Source organism: Dermacentor albipictus, chromosome 4, assembly GCF_038994185.2.
Source record: "Dermacentor albipictus isolate Rhodes 1998 colony chromosome 4, USDA_Dalb.pri_finalv2, whole genome shotgun sequence".
Lineage (NCBI taxonomy): Eukaryota > Metazoa > Arthropoda > Arachnida > Ixodida > Ixodidae > Dermacentor > Dermacentor albipictus.
The window spans coordinates 152,180,511-152,196,683 of NC_091824.1; the positions used below are offsets into that span (position 1 = coordinate 152,180,511).

General features: G+C 46.7%; 1 protein-coding gene across 1 annotated transcript in view; it reads left to right on the forward strand.

The window, feature by feature from the left end:
- Positions 1-89: 89 nt before the first annotated feature.
- LOC135909755 (acetylcholinesterase-1-like) overlaps positions 90-16,173 on the forward strand; it is a 76,772-nt gene continuing 60,688 nt past the window's right edge. Inside the window, exon 1 of the mRNA XM_065441822.2 lies at positions 90-166. The gene's annotated coding sequence lies outside the window, so the exon portion shown is untranslated. The remainder of the gene's footprint in view (positions 167-16,173) is intronic.

The following is a 16,173-nucleotide window of genomic DNA, read 5'->3' on the forward strand; positions in this document are numbered from 1 at the left end:
ATGAGCGGGCCGTGCCGGGCATACGTAACGCGAATGTCGCCGGCGCGGTTTCCTGCGGGAAAGCCGCCGTCGAGATCAGATCGGTAAATCGAGCCAGCGCACACCTCCGTCGCGCCAGTGTACTACCTCCGATCTTTGCACGTGCTCTGCACCGGGAGACGCTACGGTGAGTTTCGCTTTTCTGTTCCCGTGTCACCTACTTTCCCGTCTCTTGCGCTGCGCCACACGCCTTGGTAGATGTCTACGGAAGCTCCAGAGTCGTATTCTGGGGACATTCGCGTAGTTACGTTTTGTTTTAAAACTTGAGCGTCCGATAGTATTCACGGAGTCCCCATGAGCTCTGCGCTACCTCAATAATCCGGAAGCCCTCTCATTGCTAACGAATGTGTGACAAGTGGGCGCGTTCAGCGTGCGATACAGTTCAATTGACACTCCTGCCAAGATATCTTAAGGAGAAATTTCATAAACGGTGTACAAGATCCCCTGTGGGTCATTCTCTAGTGACATCAGGGACATCTACGCCGTTGGTTTACACCCGAAGGGGACATTTCAATAGTTCTGTGCTCGGCCTTATCGGGAAAAGGCAGCTTCCAGCGAGCAACAAACATGACCAGATCTGTTACTCACGCTTTATTCAAGTGCACGTTTTGTCTTGACACCTGCTATATATATTTGTGAAATGGCGGGAAAAGTTGCCACGCTACTATGACGAAACCTTGGAGAGAAGCTTCCCAGCAAGCCACCACCGTAAACCGCGCGCCTTTAAAATCCCTGTCGGTAACTTCTGCAACTCTGCGCGTGCTTTGAGCTTTCTCTTTCGCAGTGATGCTTTACAATTGTTCGGAAAGAAACTAACATTTTGCAACATAGGTCAACACCGGCTGTTGCCGGATGACCACACGTTGTCATGGATTCAAAAAATTGTTCTGAAGATGTTGCTTTCATTGGCTAATGAGATATAACTCCCTAGAGCTTCCCTTCGGCTCATGAGGAATGTCGCACTGACGCGCTCTGGGTTAGCATTGATGCCCTGAGGTTTCTACTTATGTGGTTTTCAGCAGTACAGGTGGCGTAATTTGTCGTCCAATGTACAGCAATGATAATGCTTATATAATTTCGTTGTATGCTGTTTAGCACCTGTGATGTAGGAACCTTTAGTCGCAGTGTACATGCAAACGATGTATAGATATGTATAACGAACGAATTACGGCTATGGGTGGTTAGCATGAACCGGACACGCCTTTCTCTTGAAGCATTGCTCCATCGCACCCCTATCGCAGTGTATCAGGTGTTCTATGAGCTTTTGTAAGGTGCTGTTAGTGTCACAGCATTCATAAATATAATTAAGTACTATAATTCTGGCAGTGACAAAAGTACAAGCCCGAACATGCGCCAGAATGCTAAGGGGGTCTACGTTGGTGAAAACGCTTTTACAAACATTCTCTCTAAGATCATATACGAAACAACAGCCGTTCAAGTGCGTCATTACAACAGTCATTACATCGCTTCTAGCGTCCTTGCCGGACCAACGCACGTGAAAAGGCCAAGTGGTACCCCTTGTCCTTGTAACTTCACTGATTGCCGTACAAAAATATCTGTAATGTTTTCGCATATTCAAGATAAACAATTATATTTCGCGATAATCGTAATGCTTTGCCAGATATTACACAAAATGTAGAGACGCCGCTGTCGTCGGCAGCCGCTGTCTGTTCCGAACTGTGCATTGCTCTCGGACTAATGAGAAAAGGGCAGTTTCTCGCTTTGTGAAGTATAGCAATCAACCTGCAAATAAAAAAGTAGGGTACAGTTTCGCTCAGTATATGTCAAGTATTGCACCTTCTCTCTTTGCCTCAGTAAAGCAAAATATCCATGACAGCGCTTTGCAGGATTTGTGGATTTGCGGGAATAGCGGAAGTGCACAGATATGCACTGGGATTTTCTATTGTACAGACGCCGACAACTTGGTTCCAAGGTCGCTGAGAAGACGTCGTGTATTAAGAAGGGATTTGAAAAAAATTCACCGCTGGCAGAGTAAACATTCCAAAGCTGATTTGATTAGGTTTCTTGCAGAGAAGGCATAAATTGGGCCAAACATAAACACAACCGCATTCCGCACTGTAAACCTCTTCGCGTGATTCCTATTATTTTTTTTACAAATATCCTGCGTTAAATTATGTTTGTTTCCATTTTGCCTTTGTTGGTTATTAGAGGTAGAATGTGCCAAAATCAGCTTCTTATGGCTATGAGAATCCGCATGGCGTATCAGTCGAAGGCAATATGGATCAACAAGGAAAAGTTTGATCACCGGTTGCGTGACAGCATTGCATTGTCATGGAAAATGTTGGTTCTGGGTTTAGAAATCAATTCAGTGAACGCGACAGACAGATGCGACCGAACAACAAAGCCTCCACAATATTTTTGGAACAAACAATAAGTGACGTAATCGTTTGTCGTAATTAGGATCGCTATATATTACAACTGTTTGAAGTCACGGAAACAACAAACAACCTAGGATTTAATAAAGTACAACGACCGCAGACTACACTCTTGCTAAATAAAACAATGCGCTTCCTTCTGAACTACGATGTTGTAATGGTATATTAGGATTTGCATCCCCCTGGACAGTATTTCTGATCAAACGTAGACTGGTTGCGCAGGACACGGACTGAAGATGAGAGGCGTGTTGCACAACACCAGCGAATAGCACCGCCAGGAAAAGGGGTCAAGGCAGCGCAAGAGAATTGCGGAATAAAAATACGTGGTGGATCTTGGCTGATTGCAACAGGCGATACCTCTCCAAACGTAGGCTTGTACCCGTAAGATCGCCAAGAGCGGAGATCCTGCAGAACTGATCGTTCCTGAACGGATAAAAAGAAAAATATATGTATATACATTTGCAGGCTCCTCGTTTCTACACTCCACATAAACGTTGCAGACGACAACCGGTGAGAGGGGAAGCTTTGGACACGCGATTCACAACATTCTTTATTTCTTTTTTAGCGCACTTTATATCCCCGTTTAATATATTGGAGATGCTGTAGCGGATAACCATAGATTAGCGTTGACAGCATGGTGTTCCTCGCGTGCACTAAAACCTCGGTGAACGAACGTTGCTGTATTCTGTCCCCAACGGACGACCGGGAGTCGAACGAGCGACCTCGTGCTCGGCAGCACAACGCCACAGCCACCGAGTCAACGCAGCGAGTATATGCGTTTGTGTGCGAGCGCGCAGCTGCGTTCCGATACGGGTAATAATATTAAGTGTTATTGTGTCGATGGTTATTATTAGTATTACGGCAGAATTCTGCCTTAAGGCGCCGTCAGTCCATAATTTTAGTTATAGCTGAACAACATTCTTGATATGAATGCAGTTACATACTTTCTCTCATACTGATCAAGACGGTGCACAAATAGCTTTAATAATAATAATAATAATAATAATAATAATAATAATAATAATAATAATAATAATAATAATAATAATAATAATAATAATAATAATAATAATAATAATTACGCTCAATTACTAAATTTATTTATTTGTTTATACATATGAATGCAAAGCATCCTGACAGTTCGGATTTGCTACTCACGCACCGGAAGCCGACAGGATTCGTAAGTGAAACTTCTTGCATGTGCTGTCATTCATATCGAAAGCCTCGTCATGAATAATCAATCTGAAGTATTTTGTTTTAGGTTCTAGGCTGCTATACTTTGATCTTCTTAAACCAGCTGACTCTATCTCTGCGGGCAAGCACCGCTGTGTATTTACATAGTAAGTGATCTCGCCTTACATGTTTTGCATTTAAATTAACGCATACCGTTTGTTTCTATTACCGTTGCGAATGTCTTCATTATTTTCACTCTTCGAACAATATCAATAATACTCTATATATTGAATGCAGCAATGATTTTGTTGCCTTCACGAGTGTTCGTCGGGGTGAAGCATGGTAGCTGCATAGAGGCGTCGACAGGCGTTAGTTTGCAAGTGCTAATGGCAAGGCACCAATGACAACAACGGCAATGGTTATAGGACAACGCTGGCAGAGACAATACTGAAGACACCGTGATGATGACGACGATGGCACGGCGATGATATTTCGTTGGGAAAATTGTAACTCTCATCTAATTATCTCTCTTTCTTTCCCATGATAATTAAAGTATGTCGCACGAAACCGTTACACGACACCGTGAAACGAAGGCGTTATACTCAAATTTGGTTCTCTCGGACCCAGCTGTTTTTCACTGTAAAATTAAGCGAACATGGTCACCGAACTCAATACGTTATAAATGTTTTTGCCTCAGCACAAATACTTGAAGACCATGCACTGGTTTACTCGACACTTTCACGCTGCACGTTGCGCGGTAAAGAAGCCAAGTAACGTCTGTTAACCAAGCTTCTAAATCAAGCGCGCACGGTTTTCCGGATAAGAACCGTGGAAAAGTTGCATGCGAGCGCATGAGCGTCGCATAAAATTCGTCGCGGTGTTTTGGTCAGATAGAAAGAACGGGTTGAGAGCCGTCTCAAGTCACGACAAAACGTCCGCACACTCTGGGTCGTGCATGACGAGGAAAGGAACAAAAAATAAATACAGACGCTTATAGTTGTTAGACCGCGTGCTTTCAGCACACGAGGATGGGTGAACTAAATGCACAAACACACGTGAAGGACACGTTGCGCGACGTAAAGTGTCAATGAGCGTGAGGAAACGAAGCACGAACAGCTCCTATGCTCGGTATGTTGCTATTGATAGCGTTAAGTTGTGAAACCGTTAAGGTAAGTTCGTTTGTCGCGTAGTACTCGGCCTAACCGAATACAGAAGTATGGCACACTTCTTTCAACTATCTTCTATATGAGAGGGGAAATACCTTTCATTTCACAAATTCTAATTTTTGTGTATTCTTATCGCTGCTTGAGTCGATTTGCACTTCTTGGTTCCACCGCAGATACTTACAAAACGCACAAATGAGCGAGTTGTGCATTTTATTTCAGAAATTAGGAGAGAGAGAAAGCGAGGAAACGAAAGGCAGGGAGGTCAACTAGACGAACGTCTGGTCCGCTACTTTACACTGGGGGCAAGTGAAAGAGGGAATAAAAAGGGGAAGAGAGTGAGAACTGAGTGCGCGTGGTAAGTGGGACACTATAAGTGATCTCTTGAAAACGGGTGCACTTGAAGTACTGTACCAGCTTATGAATTACTTTTTGTGCCACTGACGGATGTGGCCACGTGAGTATCTTTGACGGAGACAACGGTCTTGAATCCAGTCGGTTTAAAATTGTCCTGAGATAAACGCGTTGTACGTCGTAGCGAGGACATGTGCAGAACAGGTGCTCGATGATTTCCTCGCACGTACACGAGTCGTACATCGGGCTCTCGGCCATTCCAATAGAATAGGAGTGAGCGTTCGTAAACGACACTGCCAGCTACAAGCGGCACAGCAAGGTTGTTTCGCCCCGGGAAAGGCTAGATGGCAGTTGTAGTAGTAGGAAGGGGCCCAGCGTATGCAATCGGCAATTGAAGGTGCTTGAAGAACTCCAGCAAGCTTGTGTCTTTTTGTGTGCAAGCAAACGAAGTTCCTTGGCAGCGTCCGTCCTCACCAAAGGTATTGGACACGTCTGAGTGTCTTTGTAGGCAGACAGGGCAGCGCTGTCAGCAAAGTCGTTGCCGACGATGCCACAGTGAGCAGGAATCCACTGAACGATTATGTTGTGCCCCGTTTCCAGAGCATAGTGGTGTATTTCTCGAACGTCGGATATCATCTGCTCGTCTGTTCTGTGATGTAACGCAAGCTTGATACTGTGGAGAGCTGCCTTAGATTTACAAAATATGATCCATTTCTGTGCCGATTCTTCGGTGACGTAAATCATAGTGGCATGGAGGACTGTAATTTCTGCCACCGTAGATGTGGTAATGGTAATGTAGCTCGAACAACGAATGCGACAGTTGTGCTCGTAGATGAAGTGGAACCGTCGGTACATATACGTGTGCAGTCATGATATATCTGGTGCAGTAATAATAGCGTCACTGGCTTCAAAGCTGGCGATGGATGTTAGGACTTTTTTGATATTCCGGGAATAGCAAGGTTCACTTGAGGCTGCCGCAGGTATCGCAGGCGAGTTGAAGGCTTCGCCGTTGGTGTATAAGATGACCGCATGCACTCTTGATGAGCGCTAACCACCCGTGAAAAGGTAGCAAGGTAGCTTGAGGTCTCTCGGCTCGTAGGGAAGCTAAGTGATGGTCGGTGATCCTTGACAGATGGAGAATGTGCGCTCTGAGCGGGTCGACAGCTACGTGTGTCTGGATCATATGGTCTCTCGGGATGGCAATTGTTGCTAATGTTGAGGTGCGCCGAGGCACCTTGAACACATGTATAGGCCTTGACTTTGTATGCCAGCTCAAGGGGGAATGCTGGTCTTGGATGTATTTCATAAAACTGGCAAACGGTAACGCAGTGGTCGCAGGAACAATATCCTGCACGGCTACAGCATAGCATGGACTAGTGTACCCCAGGTTTTCCCGCAGAGAAATTTGAAGACCTGAGTGATGGCAAATAACTTCTTCTTCACTTAGACGCAGTGAGGGCTCCACGAGAGGCTGCGGTCAATGATGACACCCGGAAAGCGATGTGTCTTAATATAAGATACAGGTTGACCCTTGATTCTAACGGGATACAATGACATTTGTTTGCGCGTAAAGCAAACCAATGCGGACTTTTCGGTAGACACATTGAGGCCTTGCTCTCTGAGACGAAACGCCGTCATAGTTGCCACCCGCTGAAGCCTGGCCCGCACCTGTGGGCGAGTCACCGCGGAGGCCCAGATGCAAATGTCGTAGGCGTATATTGAGACATGAACTGTCCGCGGTAAGTACTCAGTAAGTCCTATCAGGACCTGGTTGAATAATATAGGGCTCACTATAACAGCCCACTCGGCGGCACACCATGGCAGATGTAATGTTCTGACCTTGAGATGTCTTCGGTTTGTAACAAAAAGCACCTCTCCGTCTAATAGTCTAGGATCCATCAATACATCTGGCCAATAACTCCCGCAGCCTCAAGTGAGGTAAGTAGGACCTCAGCCTCATGGTCGAAGTCATCGTATGCTCCTTTGACATCGAGAAAAAGTGCCTTTGATAGTCGCTTGAGGTTTTTTTTTTTCTTGAACCTAGGTGACGAGATCAGTAATGTTGTCGGTAGATGACCGATCTCGATGAAAGTTCGCCATGGCACCTGGATAGATGTCGAATCGCTCGAGGTACCATTCGAAGCGAGCATGGATCATTCTCTCCATTACTTTGCCGACGCAGCTCGCAAGCGCAATCGGACGATATGATGATAAATCAAGCGGGGACTTTCTAGATTACAGAATGGGAATCAAGGTGCTCGATTCCCATGGTTTAGAAACGACGCCGTTGTGCCACGACTCATTGTAGTACTTGAGCAGCTCACCATGTGCGTCATGTTCAAGATGCCATAGGGAAACGTACGTGATGACAACTGGTACTGGTGACAAAGAACGCCTGCAGGCCGCCAACGCAGCGTCGATCTCCTCGAGTGAAAATGGCCCGTTCATTTCTAGTGCAGGTGCCTCAGGGACGTCACTCAGTGCTGCGTTAGTAGTGATGACCACGTACCCAGCAACCCACGCACAGATCTCTTCAGCCACTTCAAGCAGCGAGTGGCGATGGCAGAGGGTCAGAGAAGCAAAGGGCTTCCTTTGATGTGAACATGAATGAAGACCACTAAATTGTTTGCCATATATGCACCAGCGATATTCGGAGTTCAAGCGACTGACAGAAAAATTTCCATTACTTGTCTTCCAATTTACCATACGATGCTGGACTTTCTTTTATATGCGTCGTGAAGCCCTCAGATCTAGAACGGACTTCATGCACTGATACCTTCTTTCCGCATGTTAGTGTGCCGCACTCAGCCTCTCCAGTTCCATGTCGAAGTTTGTTCGCCTTGCTGACCTTATAAGCGAGCAGATGAATGCTTTCGTTGCTTCCGCGATTGTGTCTTCTATGTTGTGTGAACGACCTTTCCGACATGCGTCATCCATACACTCCTTAAACCTTGACAAATCAACTGTACGAAAGATAGTAGAGGAGGATTGCTCGACTCCACTAATATTTATGCATGTTGGAATCTGGTTGCTTCCGTGTGTGTCTAAGTCTGTAAACCATAGGACGCTCGAGTTGAAGCGCCGTGGCACCAAAGTCAAGTCCAGGCAGCTACTGTAGGTCGTGTCTCACAGAAATGTAGGCTGCCATCATTCATACAGCATATATCATGGTCTGCAACAAAGGAGGCAAGACTCCCTTGGATTCAATTTTAGTGTTTCTTCATAGATAATGATGCGCGTAGAAGTCGCCTGTGATAACCCAGGGGGCATTGGTCATTAGCAGTATTTCTTTGATCATTTTGCCGTCAAACCGGCCCACTGGAGGCATGTAGGCTCCAATAAGTTTGAACGACACAGTTTTCATTTTGACATGCAGGCAGCCATATTGATTGTCGTCATGAGGCGTGAACTGCCTTGTCGAGTAATATCAACAATGATATGATCATCTGCTGGTTGACAAGAATCGGCAAGTCGTTATTAAGGATGGTCACGTCTACGTCTTAGATGACGCCGGTGACTACATCAGATCCTAGAGGGATGTAGGAGCGCACATGAATGTCATCAAGGTTTGTATACACTGCGTAGAGTGGTCAGAGCACCCTCATGATGGACATCAACCGTCAGTAGATATTTTCGGGTGTTCACCCGAACGTCCAATATATTGTCTGGCACCAGAGCTTCCCGTCACATCGACACTGGTTGCCTATTAAGTAGCTTCATTTTGACGATAGGAAGCACAGGCACAAATATGATGGAATTGGCGTCTGGCCTCTGCATGCGTCTTACTGTTTGCGTGCTTTACGATGAAGACGTCCTGGTGTTCCTTCTCTTCGTTTTGCGGCTCTGCACAAGTTCTAAATCGTCATCGGACAGGTCCTCACTGCTGAGAGAGTAGACATACGTGTCCTCGCTGTCACTGTCGTTGTGTTGATCGATCCGCTTCCTTGATGCGGCCGCCGCTGACGCCGCCGTCGCCTGCAGACGTGCGGGGTCGTCCACTTCCATTACGACCGAGCAAGGAGCGAAGACCAACGGATGCACTTTGATTTTCACAGAAATGAGCTGGAGCTAGAAAGAACAGCACTGTGTCAAAAGACACTTCGTCCTCAGAAAGTAGGAAGTAATAATTAATTCATTGGGCTGCTAAGGGCTCGAGGTCGCGGGCGGGTAGTTTATGGAGATAAAGTTTACGTATGCTTAAAGAGCGGTGAGCGTGGAAGTTGGGGTTGAACTTAAGGTTTGAGTTATAGGAACATTTCGTTAATCGGTGGAATAGAGTTGTCGAAACTGTAAATGAATGAATAAATTTTCGGAGAAAACATTTCACGCTATGGCCTGCTTCGCGTATGAAAACAATGGCTTCTCCGAGTGTCAAGAGGTAACGAATTTAGGTATAAGATTTAAAAAAAAGGTGACGCATGCCTAGACACCGAAGACAGGCTTAAGTCATTTGCTGCGCGAAGTAGCTAATGCACGGCACCGTCGATCGCAACGATAGCGGTGTGAAAACTACGACGACAGAGAAGGACACTGAGATTTACACGGTGACGAGGATGAGAGCATGACGACGGCATATCGTTGCCGAAATTTTCCATCTATAATCTCCATATCTCTCTTATCCTATACTGACAATAAGCATATTCAACGTGCGTTACATGAAAGCGTTATACAACACGGTGAAGAAATGATGTCGTACTCAAACTTGTCTCCCTGGGCATCCCTATTTTGCATAGTAAATATAAGAAATGGGTAATCGCCAGTTCTGCTGGCCATACTCTTGGTAAAACTTAGGCTTTTATGCACTTTCGGCTTTTTAGCTCTAAATATGTCACAGCGATTATGAGGTCAACAAGTGATGCAGATTAAGGAAGTAGGGTAATAATGAGCAAATTCTTAGGATGCTAAAAAAATCTCAACGTAACTAAATCGCAGCGGCCTCTCATTCATATATTTGCGAGTTCATATGAAGCAAAAGTAAATTGAAGACGTAGCAGTGGAAGGATGCTCTATGGGAAACTTATTTTTGGTGTTGATTTTTCAAACTGTAAGAAAACACTTTTTTCCTGTTCAGCATACCCTATAGCCTTTATGATATGCTTTAAATCGTGTAGCGTTTTAATTGGGCAATCACTGCACCTCAGATTTATTGAGCAGAACTATTAGGAGTAGGCACGCAGTGTTTCACCAGCACAAGAAATTACTCTAGAGGCACATCTCCTGGCCGCTTCCTAACGCCAGAAGCAGTCCGTTACATACTAGAGGATCACCAACGAGTATGTGTGCATTTTCCAGGAGTCACATTGTTTCTGTTCGAATGCTCGTGCAAGGTCTGTTCCGGGACCGAACGAAGGTCACGGCGAAGGACAGCGCCAAAGGGGGCCTCGAGAAGTCCCCGTGGGAAGTAAGCAAACGGAAAGAACAACGGACTGCGCGCAGAGGCGTAAGGCGTACGTTTGACTCACTTAACGGCTCGCGTTCCCACCGATGTACGGAGCGCGATCATGGAAACGGATAATGGAAAGGAGGCGTTCGCAGCCCCCAAGACGGCGTCACAAATGATGATCGCGCTTTCCCCTGCGCTGGTCCCTCGACCCAGAAAGACGTTGGCACGGAGCCGCGACGAAGGCATAGATATCAAGAAGAAAAAAAATGAGGAATTACAGATGGCGCGAGTGGAAGCAGACAAGGGGAACGGGCATAACATGTTACGGGAGAAAAGAGTCAATTCTCGCTGGGTCAACTGACCGTGGCAACAACGCACTCGCGTGCCGCGCCGCGTGCGTCTCACGGGCACGACACCGTGCAGAGAACCTCGCCCATGTGCCAGGCCGGTAATGGATATAAAGCTCCCTACTTTCTTTTCGGGGAGAGGGGGCACTGCGGCGCGCGGTGGGGAAGGGAACGCGCGCATGCGGAAGCTACTTCCGCGTGTACGCCGCGTCCCGTCGCGCTTGAACAGGATTTGTGGGACGCGAACGAGAAGGCAAGCTGACGGCAAACAAACAGGGACGATGGTTGACCGCATGACCGTATTTAGAGCCGCAGGCAGGGGAGACGAGGGTGCCGAGCGGATTTGAAGTAGCGCACGCCACGTTTATTCCTTCCACTCGACGAAGTGCACAGCTATAGGCTCGTTGGAGTGGGCGCGCGTTGCTTGCGATTGTGGCCCCAATTTCGTCGTCGTAACGAAGATTTAGAAACAGTGGGTGTAGGTCTTAACGTAAACTAAAGCTTTAAAATGGCTGCCCTAGGAAGGCCTCTATTGCGAGAAGAAACAGCGATAGGTTGCTGTGGACAATGGCAGCGGCTGAACGACAACGACAAGATGATGAAGGGTCGAAGACGATTACTAAATGAGAGAACGACAAGAAAAAAAAGCATGGTTTTGAAAGCAGTGACGCCGTGACGGCGATGGAGATTTAGCCATGCCGTTTTATGCAGGTGCGGAAAAGCACCTTGTCGAACAGTGAACCATTCCGACTAGTAAAACTGTACATCTGCAGCGCAAACGATTGCCGTATCTATGAGACGGGAACTGATACGAAAACTGCTACGAATTGGCTTACACGAAAACTCGGCAACCCGAAAGCTCTCTGATGAGACTCCGAATGTTACACGTCGCTGGGCCAGTGGCGTAATGCTGTTAGTCTCTAGCAATTTACTCCGCGAAGCATAGCGCACTGATGATACCTGCGACATACGTCACAAAATTTTGATGGTGATGATGATGGCTCATCGGCCTCATGAAGCAGAATTGCCGCTCCACTCGTTTATGTCCTGCGACGGATGCCCGATTCCACAGCAAAGGTGTACAACATTCATTGGGCTCTGTCGGCCGCCGTCAGACGGATCCAACGATAAAGCATATTCATGGGCTTCATCTTATGTACACAAGGACGGAAATGAAGATGATATTCATGAACATATATTTTGTTTTAGGAATTTAAAGCGCCGACGGAACACCGTGTGCAGGAACCCAAACTCTTTTGTAAGCCACACCACTATATACGATCAACAAACCTATGGGTCCGTAATTTCGATATGGCCTTCGGGAGCGGGCCAGCAATCGAGAGGGGCTAGCTGCTTTAAGTAAAAGCGTGACCGCTGACATGTGAGAAATGGACAACACACTGCCGTCTTCGCAGGTTTTTGCGATACACAGTGCTATAGTTGGACAGTCTTAATGCACACCACAATATTTACAAACATACATGATTCGCGCGTGTGTTGCGAAAAATTCTGTTTCTTTATTTTTTGATGTAAATAAAAAATAAGGTTTCAAAAATATAACTTCATCTGTTATGACGATTTACACCACCGGGCGCCTTCTAACCAGAAGCTCATGTTAATCATCATCATCAATAGCTTGAACGATAAGCCAACTGCGTAACAACATCGTATGTGGACTCTGAACTTACAAGCAACGCGTCGACTACAACAGAGGGTAAAGGAAGGAAAATAATTTAAACGTTATACCACAACTGGAGTTTTCCTTATGCAACAAAAGTCCACTGCGCAAACACATCTATATATAGGCAGAGGAATCCAGCAGTCAATCCAGCGACGTTCTGAGAAAAGTGAAAAGATAGCTGTCAACATGAATAATATTTTTATTTGCTCTCCTGGCAATGTAATCGGAGCTCCGAAAGAAACTGACGACACTCCAAGAAAGGGGCTCTCCTTCGAAAAGAGCAAAAGTCTACTTTATGAAGTTTATGTCGAAGTGAAGAGTATAGTGGGCGCGCCAGAAGAAGAAAAAGAAAATACGATGCCCAAACAGTTTTATCGTGCGCTCGGACGGGTAATCACACAATGATTGCCCTGTATCTAATTCAACGTAATTGCGCAGCAAGGCCAAAGTCCTCGCGCGCTTAGAGACAAAACTTCGCAGCTTCCTGGTTCGCTCTAATGGAGCATTAAAAGAAACCGGGGCGAACCCAGAGCCAATACCGCGCGCTCGGCACGGCGTCGTAAATTACGAAGTGGAGCGAAATCGCAAGTAAATAAGCACAGCTCGTCCCCCTTTTCGCGGCAAGCTCTGTAACGAGTCGAGAGTCCTCGTGGCGGCGAGGCTCCATTGTCTCCATTGTTTCGCGTGGACGAGCAACGGCAGTGTTATATAAGAAGCCTTGATCCCAGGCGTGACGGCCGGCACTGCTTGGCGTTGCGAGGGAGTGGCTCCCGGCAGCCAGCTTGTATCACACGGCGTTCGTTCGCGCGTTCACGTGGGCGCGTGTGGCTGACCGTGTTCCCCCGTGGTGCGAGGGTGGCGGGTAATCCCGCAGACCAGGAAGTGCTTTTGTGAAGCGCGTACAGACACAACAACACACGCGCAGCGCGAGGGAACACACACACACTCCCACACCCACACACACACACGCACGCACACACACACACACACACACACACACACACATGTGCACGCGCGCAGACCGCAAGCATCCGTTTCGCGACAGTCGTGATGTGAAACTGACGAGGAGAATCACCACACTACCTTTGAGCGGTTAACTATCCTCAATACAATGCGGCCGTCATATGCCGTCAGAGCAAGGTGAAAATCTACAAAACAAAAAAGGGGTAGAAGACTCTCTGGAAGTTGTCGGTGAGAGCGAAATCATTTGTAACGAGGCTGCAGAACACTTTGGAATGCCCAATACACCATTAATCAGTTTCAGTCAAGGTATTAGATTAACCCGGAGTCGACGTCTGCCGCGGAATAATCAAGACAAGGTCCACAAAAGCGCCCCTCTAGGTCGAGGGTTGAAAGATAAAAATCGTGTCAAATAATTCCCGCCCGCAGCGGTTGCGATGCGAAGGGAATAGGGTGGGTTACAATGGGAAATTAATAAAACATAGTTTCATCCGAAGGCGAGGCATTGAAAGCGATAGCAAGGTTCAGCATTTCGCTGAAGGCGTCTCGATGGCTGGCGTGATGAAGAGCACCGCCGACGGCGTCGCAAACGTCGCATCTCGATGGTGCGCGAGATGAGATCGAAGGAAAGCCGTCGTCGTTCGTCAGCGCCCAAAGAAAGGTTAGGCCGATCTATCTCGATGTTTACTGGTCCGTTCCGATCACGCCAGTGTATGCACCTCGCGATGTGATTTGCTCACACTGCTCAACAGTAACGCTAATGTGCGTGCACACCGTGTTCGTGAGCGTGATGGTGCGTCCACTTGGCTTCTTTGAAACAGAACAGCGCGGTGTTCACGGGGAGAAGCAGGGAGAAACGACACGGACGATCGCTGACTTGCAACTGTTCGTCCGTGTCGTTTCTCCCTGCTTGTCCCCGTGAACACCGCACTGTTCTGTTTCAAATATGTCTTACCAACTCGTCCAAACGTCTGTTTTAACCACTTGGCTTCGTCGCTTTTGCAGCCAAAGGCCTCCACGCATGGGCCGTGCATGTGCGTCCGTACCATGAAAACATCACAACGCCAACATCGCGAACGTGCCCCAAGTGTTCGCATAATTGTTATTGCAATAAATAAATAAATAAATAAATAAGTAAATAAACAAGTAAATATGAAGCCATTTATGAAGGCATTGAAAAGCCGAAACTTACTTTCTTTTCTTCTTTTTTTTTATTGCTTTAGCAACTTTGCGGACACTCGAGGCGCCGTACCAAAACAGAGTTGCAATAATTCAGCTTACCCAGCTTACCCAGGTTCTGCATAGATTATTTTTACAACATTGCTTTTCTTGGGTTTTACGAACTTCGTAGCATTCAAGGAAACCATGGCATGAAGACTTCAACTACCCCTGTTTCAGTGCGCGAACATCTATTCGCTGCTATTATGGCGGCAGGTAAATGCAATTGTGCATGTCGAGGAGGCCGCCGTCATGCCAAGCATATCGCTCACTGCGGTGTTGTTTGTTCGTAGTTTAACTGCACCGCGGAAGTTCACTGAATCAACGCGATCGACACCCCATAACGACACTGGCTCGGTGTGACCTTGGGTTCCTTTCCTTTTCTTTTTTTTTTTCGTCCGGGAGAAAATCAAGTAAGAAATGAGTACAGATTTTGCGGCACCGAACTTTTAGGAATATGGCGTTTGATTCGTCATGATACCAGAGTGCACGCACCAGAAGGACAGACTCATTTTATGCTTCTTTAGGGAGCTTCATTTGAGTCAGCGGCATCAGTCAAGCCACAGAACCCCGTGACTTTTTGTATGATCGCTTTAAATTGCTTTAAGTTACATTTGCAGGCTTTTTGGATGATGAGCGCAATACTGATCTGGCCTGCATCACTTTTGCGCATTCCTATCTTATGCGTTATCATCAGCCCTAGCCACCTTTGACCCGTGTCTTCTTCCCAAGGTGCATATAATAAATAACAGGATAGAACGCGCTGGTTCTGGACGAAATCTCTGTCTCCCTCAAAAATAAATTTTCTCTACGAGATTGCAGCCAAGATGGAATAAGCTCCGGTACAGACACGGTAAGGGACCAGCGCGCATTCTCGTACCTTCCGGTCACAAAGTGCGATGTCGACGACCGATTTAGTTCAGCACTTGTGTTCAGTGAAGTTTAGCTCAGTCTAGTGCATGCTTAGCCGCCGCTGGAACTGTTTTATCGGAGGTCGCGCGAGCACGCGAGCGTTCATACAGAAAGTGAACGCACTCGTAAGTCGTAACGAAACGATAGATTATTGGTGCCGTGCCCTATTTAGCTATACGGCAGACTCGTTTGACCGACTTGTAACGCTTAAGCAGGAACTCGGCAAACATCTTGACATAAATTGCTTATTTTCTTTCTGTGTATTTATTCATGTTTCTTCCCATTTATCTTCCGTGGGGGCCAGTACCCGATAAAATAATTATTTCAAAACGAACGAACGAACGAACGTTCGTTCGTTCGTTCGTTCGTTCGTTCGTTCGTTCGTTCGTTCGTTCGTTCGTTCGTTCGTTCGTTCGTTCGTTCGTTCGTTCGTTCGTTCGTTCGTTCGTTCGTTCGTTCGTTCGTTCGTTCGTTCGTTCGTTCGTTCGTTCGTTCGTTCGTTCTTTCTTTCTTTCTTTCGTTCTTTCTTTCTTTCTTTCTTTCTTTC